This window comes from Egretta garzetta, unplaced genomic scaffold (genome assembly GCF_000687185.1).
Source record: "Egretta garzetta isolate BGI_Z169 unplaced genomic scaffold, ASM68718v1 scaffold447, whole genome shotgun sequence".
NCBI classification, from domain to species: domain Eukaryota; kingdom Metazoa; phylum Chordata; class Aves; order Pelecaniformes; family Ardeidae; genus Egretta; species Egretta garzetta.
The window spans coordinates 2,015,028-2,032,746 of record NW_009260397.1 but is presented as its reverse complement, the minus strand read 5'-3'; positions in this window follow the sequence as shown (position 1 = coordinate 2,032,746).

Below are 17,719 nucleotides of genomic sequence, written 5' to 3'. Positions count from 1 at the left end.
GTCTGCTGTCACATTGAGCAATCCTCCCAAAGAGGACCTCAGGATGAGGGCAGACTGGAGCAGTCTGGGCTCAGAGTTGGAACTCTTAACTTGGACAGCATTTCCTCTTTCCACCAGGCAATTTGCTTGCACAGCAGTTAATGGGGGTGCTGGGACAGAGCTTCGCTTGTTCAAATTTCAAAGAGCATTGCAAGGAATGCAAGGAAATTGTTGGACATGTTAATCAAAGGAGACTCATATTCAGGAGTTTGATTTATACCTGCGTGCTAGACACAGATCATGTAGGCTGGTAGATTGACACTCAGGCTACAGGTTGTAAAACTTCTCACACAGATTCTGCCCTCTGCCCCTTCTAGCCACATCAGACTGGAAGCAGCTCATATCTGTGTCCCAGATGCCTCACATGAAAGAGGGTCACTCTTTGCCTGTCAAGAGGCAGTTGTGAACTCAGAGCTGCTCTGTATCACCTTTTTCTTTCTCATTCACTTAATGAGGACTAGAACACCAAACAGCCCTTGTCCAGGATGCGACCCTGTAACAGGAGAGAGTGCAGTCCCTAAATCTGAGAGAGTCACTCCAGAAATCTAAAAGAGTCACTCCAGTGAAAAAAGCAGGGGGTGTTTGTCCCTGCCTGCCACATCTGCAAGCTCCAGCTGGAATCTACAAGCTGAACTAAAATTTTTATTGTCATTAGTGCCCTTTTGTTGAAGGTCTGGATTTCACATAGGAAATCTTGCACAAGAATTGCTTGCAGAATATATCCTTCCTGCTAGAAAACTGAGATAAGTAACACAATGTGTCACAGTGCTGTAGTGTGCCCTCCGTCTGCAGCTCACAGCATGTTAAGCAGACAAGGAAAGGCCACCAGATTGCCCACAGAATGCATGCTCATGCTTAGAACACTGCTGGGTTGATTAGGCGCCAATCCTGAATTCTGAGCTCCCATTATCAACCCAGCTCATTCATGAGGCCTCAAAAAATGCTGGCAGCTTTGATCCTTTCAAATCCTAGCACATAACTGGGGATGCCAAGCTCTGACTTCAAAGTCTGTCAGTCCCCAGATCCATAAACTGATCAACAAGCACTTGCATGTCATCATGCGGAAGGTCTGATGAGGGGGTGGGGTGGGAGCACATTCCTTCCTTCCCCAAAGCTCATGGCCCATGCCTGTAGGAGGCTGCATGCTTTGGTGTGATTGCTTCTAGTCTTTTCCTTCCTTCTTCACATTGTAAATTATTTAGGTGACAGCGTCAGAGATCAGAGGGAAGCACAGGAAAAAAATCTGAAGTAAATGCTTTATACTCCTTGGGATCATCTGTCCAAAGAGCTCTGCTTGCTTTGTGGGTATGGGGCTGTATTCAGCCACAAAACATCCTTGTAATAGTTTACAGCTGGGGAAACTGAGGCATGGGACTGTTAAAACGTGACTTGGCTAGAGCATCTGCAAAGTCTGTGCCAGAACTGGGAGGAGCATTCTGTCCCCTGACACCTCTTCTGCATCTGCAGGAGCATGCTTCCTCCTTCCAGCAGCCTGCCAAAGGCTACACGAGGGAGACTCTGCTCCTACACATCTCGCCTGTGCTCTGTAACATGGCAACTTGCTGAGCAGCACAGCAGACCTGCTCCACATCTACACCCAGCCTGTTGGCCACCTACCCTGGCCCCATATCTCCGGTGTATTACATATACCCCTACCTCTCTGCATTCCCATCCCAAAACATCATCAATCAGCCTTTTCTGCAAAACCTTGGCCCACATACAGACATTTTGAGGGAGTTCTGATCCATACAAGACTCAAAAATGTTTTTTCTTTCACTTGTTTTTCCTCATTGGAATGGGAAAGAACAAATGTTTAGAGATGCTCTTTGGGGAGACTTTCCCCAAGCTCTGCTGGGCTTGATGCTGTACTATTCCTTTCCCGGGTCAACATACAGGAGGGTCAAGTTCCCTGTGGATGTGTTCTGCTCTGCTTCATTTATCCAGCCATCTGAAGAGGAGGGGCATCTTGTTTTGTTTCTCTTCATCTGCAGAGTAACACAGTAGGTTTAGCTAGCAGTGGAGTTCAAGATTTCTATAAATAGTTTTCTGCCTTGTCATGGGAGTTACCCATTTATTACAGTTCTCTTCCTTGTCAACAGCCTTTCCCAAGCTTTGGGAGCCTGTCACTGCACAGGTCCCTTTAAAAATGCCCAGACCACCTGATCCAGCATGACTGCAGCTCCCTGACCAGGACAGGGATGTCTGATGTTCTGAAGAGCTGTGCCCGCTAAACAAAATTACATAGTTTTATAACTTAATAATGTGGCCTGCAGCCTGTTCAGTGGGTCCCTTCTCTTGGAATGGGTCTCCTTGTATCCTTGTTAGTTCTGTAAACTCCTTCTGCTTCCCCAGGAAAGACTAGTCAAAGATCTCCAAATAAGGGGGGAATTATCTTTCAATTGTGAAAGGAGAACAAGAGACTCTCTAATGTGAGTTAGGCTTCACGACACCCCTTCAGGAAACACATCCTAAAAGGATTGCTTCCTTCCCTAGTCTCCATCCCCCACTCCCATTTTAAATGAGTGAAATCCAGCCACCTCTGGGGTGGAACACAGCATCCACTGAGCATTATGTGGTAAAACCACCTGCCTGGGTTAAACATGGAGCAGCAGATTATTTTGTCCCTCTTGGAAGGTTACAGAGAGTACAGGGAAGCTTTGTAGCTGGCCCAGAGGCAAGAGCCAGGCCATGGCCGTTAGCTCGGACAAGGATTGCTTGTGCTGAGAAAAGTGGTTAAAGGTGAACTGAGGTTTCTCCCAGCCCTGAGCCAGTGGGTAGCCACTGTCTGGAGTTTGGTGGTTGTTGGCTCTGGGTAGGTTTTTGGGTGCTAGAGGAAGTAGATGTCCAGTGAGAGGTGTTAAAGTTCGCGCCCTTGGCTGGATCCTACATTTGTGCCTGGGTGCCAGTCGACGTTTTCATCATGTGCATCTGCCAGAAGCATTTCTGTATTGCTAAGTGGGATATAAAGCTTTCATCAGGAGCAGAGAAAGACTTGCCTGCAGAGACAGCCTTATCCAGCACTGAAAGGGCAGAGATCTCAAAGGCATCCCTATCATTAGTAAAGTGGAATAGGTATTTATTGCTTGGGTACCAAAATGAGGCTTTTGGAACCTGCTGTTTTCTGATGTTGACCAAATTGCATATTTGTCCTCGTGTTGTGCCTTGGGTTCCCCACCTCTAAAATAAGGACAAAGTGTTCCTCAGCCCTTCCCTACCACAGCCTACAGAAGAAAACCTGGTGGATTCTGGTTCAGATTTTGCATTATAACTCCCGGTGTGGTGTGCCTTTAAAAGTAATTCAGCCCCATAGAAGAAATCAACTTATAGGAAAGCTTTAAGCATGTCACCTCACCAAAAGGATGAAACAAAAATATCTGGTCTCTAAAAGAGCACATTACGGAAATCTGCTTTTTCTAAAGCCTTTCAAAATATTAAGTTTTTCTTCCTGGTGTTTATACAGCTTGGGAAGGTGAAGCCAGCACTTCTCAGGTAAACTTGTTAACCTTCAAGGGAGTGTAGAACAGCAGACATTGGAGATGGAAATCTTCCATTCAGTGTGCTGTAGGGAATGGCGCAATCCAGGCCTAGGATGAAATGCTTCAGCCAGGCTGCTCCCAAATCCTCTGGCATTCAAACAGAGAAAACTTCTGTCTTTTTTTCCTTTGGCTCTGTCTCATCCCCGTGTCCCAGAATGCCTAGTGCCTCTCAATTCTGTTGTCTGTTTGGTTCCTGCAGCCTTCACATGCATGGAGACAGAGAAAATGAGCATTTATAAATTGAACTCATGGATACGATTCATATAGAGCTTTCAGATTGGATGGAGATTCCTAATGTCCTGCTGGTTATTTGAGAAACTTGCTCAGAAAGGCTTGTTAATGCATGCAAGAGTTGAATGAATCCAAAGGGAAACAGTGGGCTGTTGGAGAGTGGGAACATCATGTTCCCCAACTGATGGATTTAGTACTTAGTGGGACACCCCAACATCTGGCACCTCATCTGCCCTGAGGCTTCAACCTCTCACTGTGTCTCTGTAATGCCTTAACCTTTGGATTCTTAAAATTGGTGGGTGCCTGGATCTGCTGACCAGGTCATAGCCCCAGTGCTATTTTTATCTACTTACTTTAACAAGCAGTCTGAAGAGCTGTAGCAGGCAGGAAATAAAGTCCCTCCAAAAATATAGAAGGGTAACTTTTAAGAGGTAGATTTTTAATTGCATCTTGAATAAACTGGGTTTAGTTTCCATGAGTTTGCTCCTTCCCATCTCCTCTGCAGTCCAGAGTTCCACCAAAGATGAGCTTGTCACGGTTGTAGCCGTATGGGCCCATGAGTCTGTGACCCTGCTTTCCATGAGCTTCTGGCATCACTGCTAAGATCATGCAACAGCAGCCACAGAGAGTGCCTCTTCAAATATGTGTATCTGCAGTCGGGCTAAGGGGAATCCAGAAAGAGAAAAACTGAGGAAATTGCTTTCCTCCCTCTTTGGGGTATAAAACGTTCTCTTCTTTCAAGTTAATTTGTTCTGTGAAAGTTCCCCTTGAAATCATTTTCCAACTACTTTGAAAGATCAAATAGATTATATTGAAAGCTACTGTAAGATGAAGTGCCCATTTGGATTTAATAAATGCTGGTTTATGGAGCTAGCCTCATTATTTCTTTGGGCTAAACCTATAGAGAATGGAGGGGAGGAAAGATTTTAATGTTTCTGAAAAATTTATCCCACGAACAGTAAAAACATACCATAGAAATATACCAGCCACAAAAATGACATCTTAAACACAGTATTTATGACTTTCTATATTTGTTTTGCATAAACTTTTCTGGTTTCTATTACATAGATTGATTTATGGAGTTTATTTGGAATAAATGTAGTGCATATTTAAAACAAACAGAGCCCCAATCTGCTAAGCGCCCAGGAGCTATAAAACCTCTGTATGGTTCAAACTGGGACCCTCCAAGTCCTTTTTATCAGAATAAATTTTTCCATTAAAAAAATGCAGGAAAATAATAATAAAGTAGATGAAGAAAAGCAATTTGTGAAAATATATCTAGCCAGTGTTTCAACTAGAATTGGTCTGAACTTTTTATTCAATGTCTCATTCTGTTCCTTAATGAAATGTTCTTTATCCAAATGGAAATTTTACCACAAATATCCTTTTTCACAGATTTGTTTTGGAGGTGTGGGGAGCTGACAGGGGCTGGAGGGGATTGAAAACTTCTCAGAAAACATTTTGGTTTTACTGAAATTCACGTAACTTTGGAAGACACACCAAACTAGAAACTTCTTAGCAATTTTTCCATTAACTTCAACCTTCAGAAGTGAAGGGAAGCCAACAAGGAGCAATTTGCCTGTAAGCCATCAGTGCTCGATTTGTAAATGAGCTAATTGCATATTTTAGCAGGTTGGGGGAGGAACAGTAAAACAAGGATTGTATTTATTGATTTATTTTTAAAGCACATAAATTGCATTTATCTCTGCTTTCCTCCTGTTCCCCTGACAGGCTTGGCATCTGCCTTGTTCCTTCCTGTAACTGGATTACTCGTGTACTTTTAGTGCATTTCTAGATTGGCTAAAATAATACCTTTTCTGTATATTTTAGAGTGGGTTTGCAAGTCATCACAGCACAAAGATTCTCTCAGAAACCTAACTGATGTCCTTTACATGCCCACAGCAAAGCACCTGGGACGTGAATACCTAAAACCAATGCAATTGCTTGTCAGTGATCTGCAGACTGATCATTGTTGGGCGAATGAAGTTTAGGATTAATCTAAACTTGTTATTCAAAAATTTTGCCGGCAGATAAAAACTGAGACTTGTCAACTTTTAAATAACTTAAAATTATACTTTGAGCTGCCTTTGCTGGAAACATGCCTGCTGCCACAGGGTCTGAGTGGCTGCAGACAGGAAAAGTGTACGGTCGTGTTCTGCTCATAACTGATCAGTGGGTCATTCTCCCAAGCGTGTCATCCTTCCAAAAACCATCTGGTATTTACTGTCATGAGTTTATTTTTCACAAACTATCTAGAGTTCTATTTATAAGAAGATCTAAGGCTATAGTCAGGCTGTTGTCATCCATGGTAAATGAAATGAGATTCCCAGCTATCTCCCACCTACTGGCCTTGCCAGTATGACCTGTATAGTCGCTCCCTAACCCAATCTGATCTAAGAGGGGATCTGTTCCAGGTTAGCCTCAAGTCCACTAACTGCAGGTGTAAGTTGGACTGTCCAGGTGAAGTCCTACCCGTGGAGTTGTTCTGCCACATCTTCCAAGACAGCAATAAATAGCAGAAAAGAGGCATGTTTTTAATATAATCCAGCATAGCACACTGGATTGCAGCCTCAGCACTGTCATGGCCCTATCCAGATTGAACCAGATTTCTTTGAAATCCAGGGTATGCTGAAGGGTATGCTCACACGTGCTGTTGGTCTCGCCATTAACCATGTTTGGTGGCTTATGTGCTTGTGTGCTGGGCTCCTACCCAGCAACTTGTAGTATCCCCTTGTGACTCCAGTGTAATCACTTGTCTGCAACCCCACATTGCTTGGGCATAGAAAGCACTGAGACCGCTGAGGCAAGGTATGCCTCCTACCTTGCCAAGCAGGAAGGCTTGTGCACTAAATAAGTGAATGCCCATAATTAGGCACCACTTGACAGAGAAATAATTGGCTGTAGCACGTGAGTGCTGATGTAACTGGGTTTAGGAAGCATCTTTTTCAAGTTGGCTGAGTATAGAGCCATAGGGAATGGAACCATGGAGAATAATACTAAGAAATAAATCCTCTCCTACAGCCTGTGTGCACAAAGAGCTTTGATCCCCAATTGTTAATAGCTGAAAGGACACAAAGATACCTCTAGCACGGTCTTCCACTCTTCCCTAAGCATCTGACACTGTATTCTGGCAGGGGAAGAGCTTTGAGATGGCTCTGCTTGACCCACTCTGCTCCAGGACAGCATTAGTTGTAGTAATAGCCGTCTGTCTCTCGGGTTGAAAGCAGGGTCTCTGATGGAAGTTTTCTGTATTGTGAGCTGCCTATTCTTGACAAATTATCTTGAGCTTCAAAGAGGAGAGTTAATTAACTTTTCTTTGCCTTGCTTTGCTGAAGGAAAACCTGGGCTGTCTGCTTTCGGATGTGCCACTTGTTGTAGTTTACAGCCCTACTCAGAATAGTGTGGTGTTAAGGAGTAAAATAGTACAGGTGGTAGGATATCTGCAAACTGATAGGAGAAACTGGAGCCCCATTACCCTATGCACTTAAAAATCTTCAGGCATATTGGCAGAACCCCGACTGTGCCCAAGAGGCCAGGAGTTAACTTCAGATAGCAAAGCCAGGACTATTGTCTTTCCTTGGCCAACATGGCTCCAGCAAAGTACACAGCCACATGGAAAGAAGGGATGTTTTGAGGTGGGCAGAGACACATTTGTTTCTGTGGGCAGTTGATCTGCAAGATAACAGGGCTGTTTTGAATTGGGAAGGAATAAACAACAAATAGGTAACTGCACACATAGAGGCTCACCCCACAATATAGTTTGTATTGTTCCCGTTATTTTCTCCCTGGTGCTTTACTTCTCCAAAGGTCGTCTTTTAATTCCCGCCATGTTTAGAGGCTCTGCACCTCCACAAACTGCCCTGATGTCTTTCAGGCAAGCAGAGAAAATGGAACTATAGGAAGAAAAACCCCAAAAGCAAGCAAAAAAAAAGTCTTTGGATTATTTAGACAGTACCAAAATTCACTTGTCTGTCGGTGAGTGCATATAAAGCAGATGTGTCCTCTGGCACCAGTGATTTATTTAGGGAACTGTGAACTCACAGGCATCAAATGGCCTCTGTGGAGCTTTGCAGCAAAGTTGTGTCTGCCAGGGACAGAGCGGCTCTGACTAGTAGAGAGGATCATGTGTATTTGGTCTGAGTAGCAGTGCTTCACTGTGGCCTGATAGCAGGGGAAAGGGGCTGGGACAAGTCTATGTGAAGCTTTACTAGTAAAACTAATTGTTTTAAGGATCCCTCTGCCAGCAGAGTGGGCAGAGTTCCACAGGAAAGCACTCACTGGGGTGCAAGCTATTGCTAGATGTAAAATGCAGGGGACCGGACCCTCACTTCCTTCTTCAGCTTCTGTTTTTCCCTCAGAAACCTGTTTTGCTCTCCTGGATAGAAATAACTGTGATGTACTCTAGCATGTGTCTTGTTTGTGATGGCCCCCATCCAAAGCCTACTGATACCAGAAGAATGTTTTGCAGGGACTCAGAGGGATTTTAGATCAGATCTCAACCTTTGCAGCTACTTTTGTATTGCTTTCCTGCCAGGACTTACTGACCAGCCACCAAAGTCCTGAGAAAATCAGCAGGGTTCTGCTCAAGTGACAGCTAAATATGCCTCTCTGGAGATGAATGAGAGCTGGCAGGCCTGAAATGCAAACGACCTCAAACAACGCTAGCCAGTGTCCACACCAGCTAGCTTTTAAATCATACAGTAGCCTTCAGCCATTAACGCTTCAAACACTGTCCGGCCCTTTGAAAGGTCAGTTCATTTATTAATGTTCCTGTTAATGTCCCTTCCATGTTCTGTTCAAAGGATTGCCTCCTGGATTGGTCAGATTGTGGCTTCTCAACCCGACACCAGCAAGGATGAAGAAGAGTCCTTGAAATGCTTTAGGATAGACAGCAGGATCTGATTGTGGGGTGCAGAAGTTTGGAGTCTCTCACCCGCTCTGCTAGGTATGTGCTCTCCAGTTTTGGGTGAGTCATGGCTCCTTCCTCTCTCTGTCAAGGCTGGGAGACTGCTCAGACACACATGCCTGCCCCTTGTTGGCTGTAGATGCAACTGGTGTGCTGTGGTTCTGGGACTGGCAGAGAGTTTCTAAATGCTCCACTGCTAGTTCCTACTTGCTGGCATGTGCCTGAGAGCCAGTAAAGGTCTTGGATCTGCCATGCACTGGAGTGTTACCCTGTCTGACAAGAAACATCCTGGGCTGTGAGCTGGAGGTGCAGAGCTGTACTGAGATCTTTTCAAAAGTCTGTCTCTGGGTTTTCTGAACATAAGGGTATGCAAGGCCTGTGCCTTCAACCCAGATTCCCCACACAGCAACTGACTTGCACATTCCCCTTGCTGGGTTTGGAGATCATCTCTGCTTTCTTAATTTAAAAGCGCTCTTTAGAGCAAAAGAACCCAACTATGTTGTCTTTTTTCCTTTTCCATGGACAGACACAGTGCAAGCAGAGTAAGCATGAATTGCACCACACTTGCTGCTCACCAGCTGGCCAGGGGAGAACAGTGCTTGCTTCTGTCTGGGCTGTGGGGCTGGAAAGGTGAGGCTAGCAGCAGGAGTCAAGACAAATAGGAGCCTGTTTTTGATTTGCTGTCTGACCCCTGCCAGCTCAGAGCACCCTGTCTGTAATCGTGACCTAAATTAAGCCCAAATGCCATCAGCAAGGCTGTTGCTTTCTCTCACAATGCAAGTGTTTCCAGGTACCTAGCCAGAGATTTATAATCCACCTCTAATTACATTCTTGTTTGTGTCTGCTGTCATGCTGGCTTGGTCTTTCTGTGGTTTAAGTCCAGGAGCATGCCCGGCCCTTTGTGCTCCCAGCCTGTATGCACAGACAGCAAGGGGCATCCATGGCTGACAGCTCAGCTGCTGGAGGAAACCCGCTGTGCTGGGCTCTGTGACTTCAGTAGCCCAAATATCGTGGGAGACATTTTGGCTTGTTAAATTCTTGACTACACAGGTCTGCTGTCCACGGTAGGTTCACTTGACAGAAATAGCTCTGGCAGTAGCCCAACAGCAAGAACACTGCTTTTCTCTTAAATGTGAAAGGAGACAAAGGCTTGGTGTTCCCTGCCCAGCCAGCTCTTGCCTTTTCGATGGCAGATGCCCAGCGTCTTTCTGTAGCTGAGCTTAGGTGCAGTGTTTTTGCTATGAAGCTGAAGATTAGATCCTTGTAAACGAAGTCTGGAATTGATTACCAGTGATTAGCATAGATTCTTCAGTCAGGGTACTGGAAGGACCAAGATGGAATAACATGGCTCATGACGCCACACATGGTTACACAGTGTTAGCTATTACAAGCCTTGCCCTGCTAGGGAGTGTGCTGAACAAACCCTTTGTCAGAAGTCAGTGTCTTGTCCCACAGGGCTTACAGACAGAAAGTAAGCTTTTACTGTGAATTACAAAGCCTCGCCACAGAAATACAGGAACAGTTTCTTAAGAAACCCAGCTTGGTGTATGCAAAACCAGGGAGCAAAACTGAGTCTTCACTTGTATGCCCCATGCTGATTCTTTTCTGCCACTCTCTGCCAGGTGACACCACCATAGCAAGTGGCTTAGACTCCCCAGAATTGCTATGGAGGAGAACCCTAGTCCATATTACTGGAAAAGCAGTGCCAAACATAATCTATGCTCTTACCCTGTCCTTTATTTGGCTGCCGTGTTTTCTCCCTGTACCAGGAGTTCTTGAAGTCTGTGCTATGATTGTGACATTGGACCATTCAAGCCAGGCAAATACTTTACACACATACACACACACACACACACACACACACTGAGCAAACCAGACATCCAGTATTTAGAAATAAACAGTGTAAAGAGATTTGGGAAATTCATTGTTCATGCCAAGACATTTAAGAGGCATCCTGGTTCAAGTAAAAGCCTCGACTCATTTCCATTTTTTTTTCACTTTGTTTTTTAACTGTTGAGTTAAAGTTGCTTCAAACCAAAATGGATCATTTCTGATTCCAATTGGTCTAAATGAAGGTAATTTGTCTCCAACTTACATTTCAAGGTGCTAATTTTCACCTAAATATTTTCTCTGTCAATGAACAAGCATTTTACTTATTGCCCTCCACTACCCAATGTGTGGGTTAGCAGTGGTTGGAGGGAGACAGTGGCTGTTCAAGAGAGGCATCAGACTCCACTGCTGTCTCCTGTCTGCATCACCAAGTGGCACTCAGAGGCTAAAATCTACAGACACTGTAGTCTGTAGACTGGATGCTACCGGTCTGCAGTCCAGTAAATTTGAATCTGATCCAGTCTTTGTGTGTTGGTTTGCTTTAGGGTCAGCAGTCATTAAAGGCGATGAGAGTCTTGGAGTGAGACCCAGTTAGCTATCAGTAAACATAGGAGTACAAAACTGGTGACATTATTTCTTTTTAGCAGTAAAGGAAAGTATAGTTGTGTAGTGCATCTGTCCTGAAATGTATGCTTAGTTGTGGGATTGTGGTTTGTCTTTGGTCATGCTGTATATTTTTGAAGAGGAATTGAGGCCAATGGTATATACTTTGTCTCGTGTGTATTCTAGATTTATGTGGAATGGGTTTGAGAAAACATGACAGATGGGAAATAGATGGATGTTTTTTTCCACGCAGGTTGGCAGTTCTTTCACCTGCTAGCAGCTTAACTAATGGAGGCTGGGTGGTGACCAGGCATTAACATTTTCTGCTGCTCTGACTGCTTTTCAAGAAGGGAGCAATTATTTTAAAATCTGCTCTCCAAGTAGGCAGGCTAGTACTCAGAATCCAACTCCTAGTTCAGATTAGTTTTGGTCACCTATTTTTACCCTGCAGACCATTTGCAAACATGCTTATTGCTGATCAAGACACAGTTTCTGCCACATTTGTACATACAAGCTCTCCTGCTCTGTAGATAGGGTTGGGTTTTGATTTTTAGTCAACAACATGAGAATAGTCTAAGAAGTACAGCTTCTGAGTGTGTCTGGTGTTTATCAGGGAGAATTCGGGCAATGGTTACTGTGTGTTACTGGCATAGCTGAACATCAGGAACTAGAACCTTACTCTTGTTGTCCTAGAGGATATATCTGGCCTCTGTCTGGGAATGAGGAGAATGTCCATTGCCCCAACAGAGAGATGGACTGGGGCTAAGTGAAGAGGGACTCCTTTTCATCCACAATGGCCATAGGTCATTGGATGCTTCGAGAGGATTCAACTCACTGAGAGCAGAGAAGTGCAGAATGACACAGATTTTTTTGCCTATTTCCCTGTTGAGATCTCCTGCCCTGTTCCACCTACTTCCAGGCTCCTGTGATGCTGCTGGGATTCCGTTCTGGAAGGCAGAGGAGGACAGTAATTTCCAGAAAATTGACACCTTCTGTTAAGGAGAAGAGAGAAGTTGAAGGGTAACACTAGAACTCTCTAGTGCCCAGCATGAGATTTTCATCACAATCAAGGTAGGTCTTACAGAGTCACTGCACCTGCAGGAGGTTAGGGGGACACCATGGCAGCATCCTTGTTTGCATTTTGTCTTGGCATCTCTTCTCAAATATTCAGGCACCTCATTGTCCTGCAAATCTCCTGACAATGTCAGTCTCTGGAGGCAGCAGTACTCTAGTACCATGTTTCATGGTACTGGTTGCACAGCTGTAAATGGCACAGGCAGGGCAGATGGCTTACTGCTTGTTGAGCAATATTAAGTTTATTGATTAGGTACATGATACGCTGGGAAATATCTCAAAAAACCCCAGCAGTGTAGGAGAGAAGTGCAAAGCAAAGGCTGCATGGATCCTGGATTGGTACATTTGTTGCATGCAAGATGTACTGTTGAAAGAGATGATGCTGACAGAGATGTCTGCAGTTCCCTGCACACTTCCAGGATATTTGAGTTGAATTCTGCCAAGGAGTACTTTTCATCCTGCAAGCTTGGGTTCTTTTGTGGGGCTGTTGGCAGTTATTAAAACACAAAGCCCTTCTTGCCTACAAATCCGTGTGCTTGATCTTTCCAGCCCAAATCCTACAAGTAACATGCACTTGTCCCCAGGGCAGCTTGCTCAAATAACCACAGCTCTGCCGGAAAAAGGGCCGTTTGAGCCTCAGGGAATTGGGAGGAGAGGTTGAATTATTCCCAGCATCCAAAGACCAAGAGGTTCCTTCTTCTTTAGCAAATGTTTTCAGTTCCCACTTGGTGAATTATTGCTAGGGATTTTTTTCCCTTCAGTGTTTCCATGAGTGTGGTTGAGGCTCTGATCCAGGAAATGGGGGGGAAAAAAACCTCTGAAAAATGTATCGCACCATTTCAAAACTCAAGTGGAATTAATTAAATCCAAATTTCAACAGTGTGTCCAAAGTTGAGCTGGGCTCAAGACACACTTCAGAAGGCTTGATTTCAAAACAATCCCTTTGCGCACATGCACATAATTTAGGGAGGTTTCTGTGTATCCAATACAAGGCAGGAACGGGGAGCTGCTGGGTACCTAAGCTTAGAGAGAAAAGGTAGTATTTGCAGGCCAGCATGGAGAAAGCCTTTTTCTGCCTGATTCAGTTTATCCTAATCCTCTGCTCAGCAATCTGCAGATTGGAAAAAGAGTCAGGAAATAGTGTTGTGGAAAGGAGAGCCAAACCATTTGAAATGGAGATGCTGTGGCTGGTACACTTACAGTTCTGCTTGCTGGAAAAGTAAAAAGAAGTAAAAAGAGCGAAAGGACAGTAGAGAAAGTATTCAGGATATCAGGCTTGGGCTGAAGCAAAGTAGTTTGGTGATGAAAACTTCTCTGAATGGTGGGGGACATAGGTCTTCTCCCAGCTCCATCACTTGAAGTGGGGTTACCTTGAGGCTCCAAGTGCTCCCATCCCTCTGTCAGTTAAATTAAGCTAAAGTAACTTACTGCCCCAGGGAAAACACAATGGATTTAAAAAACTAATGCTAGTAGGGTGGAGCTTTCTCAGATGTTTTTCAAAGCCCAGATGCTAAATTCTTTCCTCATTTTCATGCATGTGTCCCAGCTAGCTGTAAGAGAGTTACGCATGGTTCAGTAAGGAGCAGAACTGGCTTTTTAATGTAGTTTTTAGCAAGTTCTTTCTGTCATGCCTGAACCCTGTTTTTTCACTCCTTGGGGAGGAAACCAGCATCTCTCATTTGCTTTTGCCTTGTAGTGGTGACCTGGGAGAAAGTTGAGGGGGAGGGCTCCTTCTACATGAAAGATCAGTTGTGCCTCTTTAGTCTCTGCAAATGGGGAGATTTTGCATTTAGAGCCCCGGAGCGGGGGTGGTTCTACCTCATTTCTGCCAAGCAGCAACACATGGTGCCAATATTTTTCCTGTGGATCTTCTGCCTGGATAGGGATGCTGTGGGTGAAGGTTCTGATGTGGCTACAGAGACCAAAATGTCTCTTTTTCTGTGGAAGTTCAGGTGCACTCTGAATTGGTAAACTCGGTCACAGGAGATGAGAACTGAAGCATTTCTACCAGCCACTGTTTGAGAGAAAGGAAACAGCAGATCTGTGCTATACAACGAGGTTTACAGACTTTAACTTCATAACTACAGGAACAGTTTTCTCTGTAAATGTAAGTCATTACTACACATACTGCACAGCAGCAGCTGTACCTTGAGATACTGTGAGGTTTATTGGATGGGGATTACATGTTACCCAACCAGGCTCAGAATCCCAGAGTCATGCTTGAATCCTGGAATTAAAGGAACTGAATTTAGGGCTCTGACAGGTCTGGGAACCTGTCTTGTTGAACTCAATAGCAGCTAGCCCTGAAGGTACAACAGTGGTATTGAAGGATGAGATGAATGCATTTGTTCCAAAGACTTCCCAGCCAGATGTTACCTCTGTTATATTGCATATGGCTTTCTCCAGGTACAGAGTTAACATCAAAACCTGAGCCAATTGATAACAAGGGCAGGCAAGCACTAGCTGGGTCTGTGTGACATTACCCATCCACCTTTTCCTGGCAGCTCCAGATATTGGGAACACATTAGTGTGGTTCAATAGAAGTTCAGGAGCTCAACCAATACAAGGGCCATGCAAACATTTCTCCCTGTGAAATGGCTACTGATAGCCTGTCTGATGCTCCAAGCCTTTGGTGGGTAATTGGCATATCAGAAATTCATTTCCTCCTGCTTCCTTCTGAATTGCATCAGCAGTGCTGCAAGGCATGTTGCCTGATACTGCATGGCAGCAGCATGACCTGAAACAGCATGATGAAATTGCCTAGGCACTTTGTTTTCAAGCTGAAGAAATTCCCTTTCTTCCAGCTCGTTTCCCTTATCAACAGCTCAGGGAGATTTGGCTTTGTTTTCATAGTGTGAACTTCTCTACTGGAGCCCTGGTACACTAACTTGATGGCATCTGGACCCAAATCCTGCCCAGACTGCAAGCCTCCCAGCTCAGCCAGTGCCACCAGCCAGGTAAGAGGGAGTAGAGAGCTTTTGCCACTGTGGAGGAGCAGGGAGGGCTGCACGAATTGCTGCCAGGGCCAATGGAATGGAGTAAGACAATTGCTTGGCTTTTGTCTCCCTTTTCTGTGTATCTCAGCAGTGCTGAAAGGGCTCAACATTTCCGAGAAAACCCTAAGCCTCTTGTCCACAGCCCCTCCACAGCTGTTTGCTGAGGGAACAGTTCAGCCCCTCATCCTTCCAAACCATGCTCTCCCATTCTCCTTCTCTTTTTTGCTGCTTCTCACGAGTGTTGCTCTTATCCCCAGTGGAGAGCATGTGCTGGTATTACCTCAGGAGTAGATGTGATACCAGCTATTGCTTTCCCCGCCAAGACACCTCAGGAGGCTGCCGTGTCCCCTGGCACCCTCCTGACCCTGCTTTCTGCCAGTATCTGCTGGGCTCTCCTACTTTCCTGTTTGCTGAGGCCTCTCCTGTTAGCTGGCCCATGTGTGTCCTCTGTCACTTTGCCCATGTACCCTGCACCCTGTTTCCTTGTCCGTCGGAGGTAAAAAGGAAAGGGAGGAAATTATATCAGTATAAAAATACAATAGTTTTATCTTCCTGTTTGAGTGCTCCTGGGATACTTTCACATGTGGCAAACACACCCAGGCAATTAATCTTGTGCACCCACAGGGTGTAACTGTAAAACAGTGCATGACAGACGAAGATGTATCTTCCTTCTCTCTTGTGCTGCATTTGGGGGATATTTTTTTGGAACTCTTGTTTTTGCAGTGTCAGGACCAGTTTCCACACCTGTACCCTGAGGCATATTCTAGTGGATATGATAAAAGCAAATGCTACAAGTTTTATAAAAATTACATATTAGGATCTTCTTTTTCCCAGCTGTTTCTGTTTGGAGCCAGGGAGGTAGACAAAGTCAAGAGAAACTCACAAACATGGAAGAAGGGTGAGAGAGAAACGGCTCGCAGCACACTTGTCCTAGCAGGGCCCAAGCTGAAGTGGTTCAGACCACTTGTTGCAGGGCTCAGGTGGTGTGAGCAAGCAGGCAACAACCAGCCCACCTAAGAGTGCTCTCTACAGCAAGACTGCTAAACAGGTCCCACTTCCCCCAAGTGTCCTTGTGCTGGGGTGGAGCACTCTGAGAAACTCATATAACAAGAGCACATGCTGTTGCTTCAAGTGCTGGGGGCAGGAAACCTCTAAGTACAGGAACAGTGACGGCTCCTTCATGTGTGTTTCTTCTGGCTAAGCTGAAGACTTCAGACTACTATTGCCCTGCAGTTCTGGAATCTGGTTATCCAGCCCAGATACTCCCTGTCCTCTCTGCCATTCTTTGTGCATCTCTCATCTTTCTGCATTCTTCCCAGTATCCTCTGTTTCTCTGCAATTCTTCTGTCCAGGCTTACTATTTACATGGATGGGATTCAGCCTCTATGCAAAAGGCCTTATGGACATTAATCCTTAAGGGACATAAAGAGCGCATGCCAGACAGTCACTCCAATATGAAACTGAGCCTAATGAGCATGGCAGCCCACTATGGATTAAGGTGCTTTATGCAAATTATAGACCTATGTTTCATATGGTATATGAGCTGTGCAGTGGCTGTGGGCAAAGGGAGGGAGTTTAACGTGTCTGGGGTTTAACATGGACTGGGGTTTAATGTGTCTGTCCATATTGTTGTAATTAAGGTGGTGCCCTGTGCAATCCATGTATGTGCGCCATCCATCAGGATCTGTACCTTTCTCACACACATGCACACTGATCTGGGCTCTTCCAGACCTACCTCCCTAGTACACAGCCAGCCTGCTAGAATGGACATCAGCAGGCAGCAAGGATCCAGGCAACAGGCACTTCTGCTTATGCAATAGGCAAACATTGTAGTAAATAACATGTGTAGCTTTGTTATTAAGCTTGATCTTGTTAGGGGGGGCAAAAAATGTTCTCTGTGATCATTTTTCTTGTAGAATATCAACACAGGATAAAACTGTGGCTCTGGCTTTGCTCTTCCTGCTCATTAGAGCTCTATGCTGATTCATGCCATGGCTTCAATCTGTCACTGTTTGCCATGACTGCTGCATGTCCCCCGTTTCCTTCAGACTCATTTTGCACATGATAGATGCTGGCAGCTCTTGGGTTTTTCTTGTTCCTCCCCCCCACCCCTTCTCACTTTTACAAAATTAACTTTGCAGCAAATTGTGTTTAATTTAAGAGGGATGGTTTGGGCAAGATACCTGTTTGCTGGAAAGCAAAATCAAGGACATCTGGCATTCATTGACTTTTAAAGGCAGAGAAATGACACAACTAAAATGCAGATACAGAGGATTTCCAGCTACTTTGCAGGGGATGTTATTTTAGTAAATTGAACTCAGATAGATTTGTTCTACTTGCTCCTAGCCATAGCTCTGGATAGTCTGGGCTGGGCCACTTGTTTAATTATATACCGCTAACAAACTAGCTTTGCTTCATAGAATACATTTTTTTCTTTGTCTCTGTTCATCTGCCTTTGATTTATCTGCACAGGATGGCTACTTTAAGGCTTGAAGACAATTCTA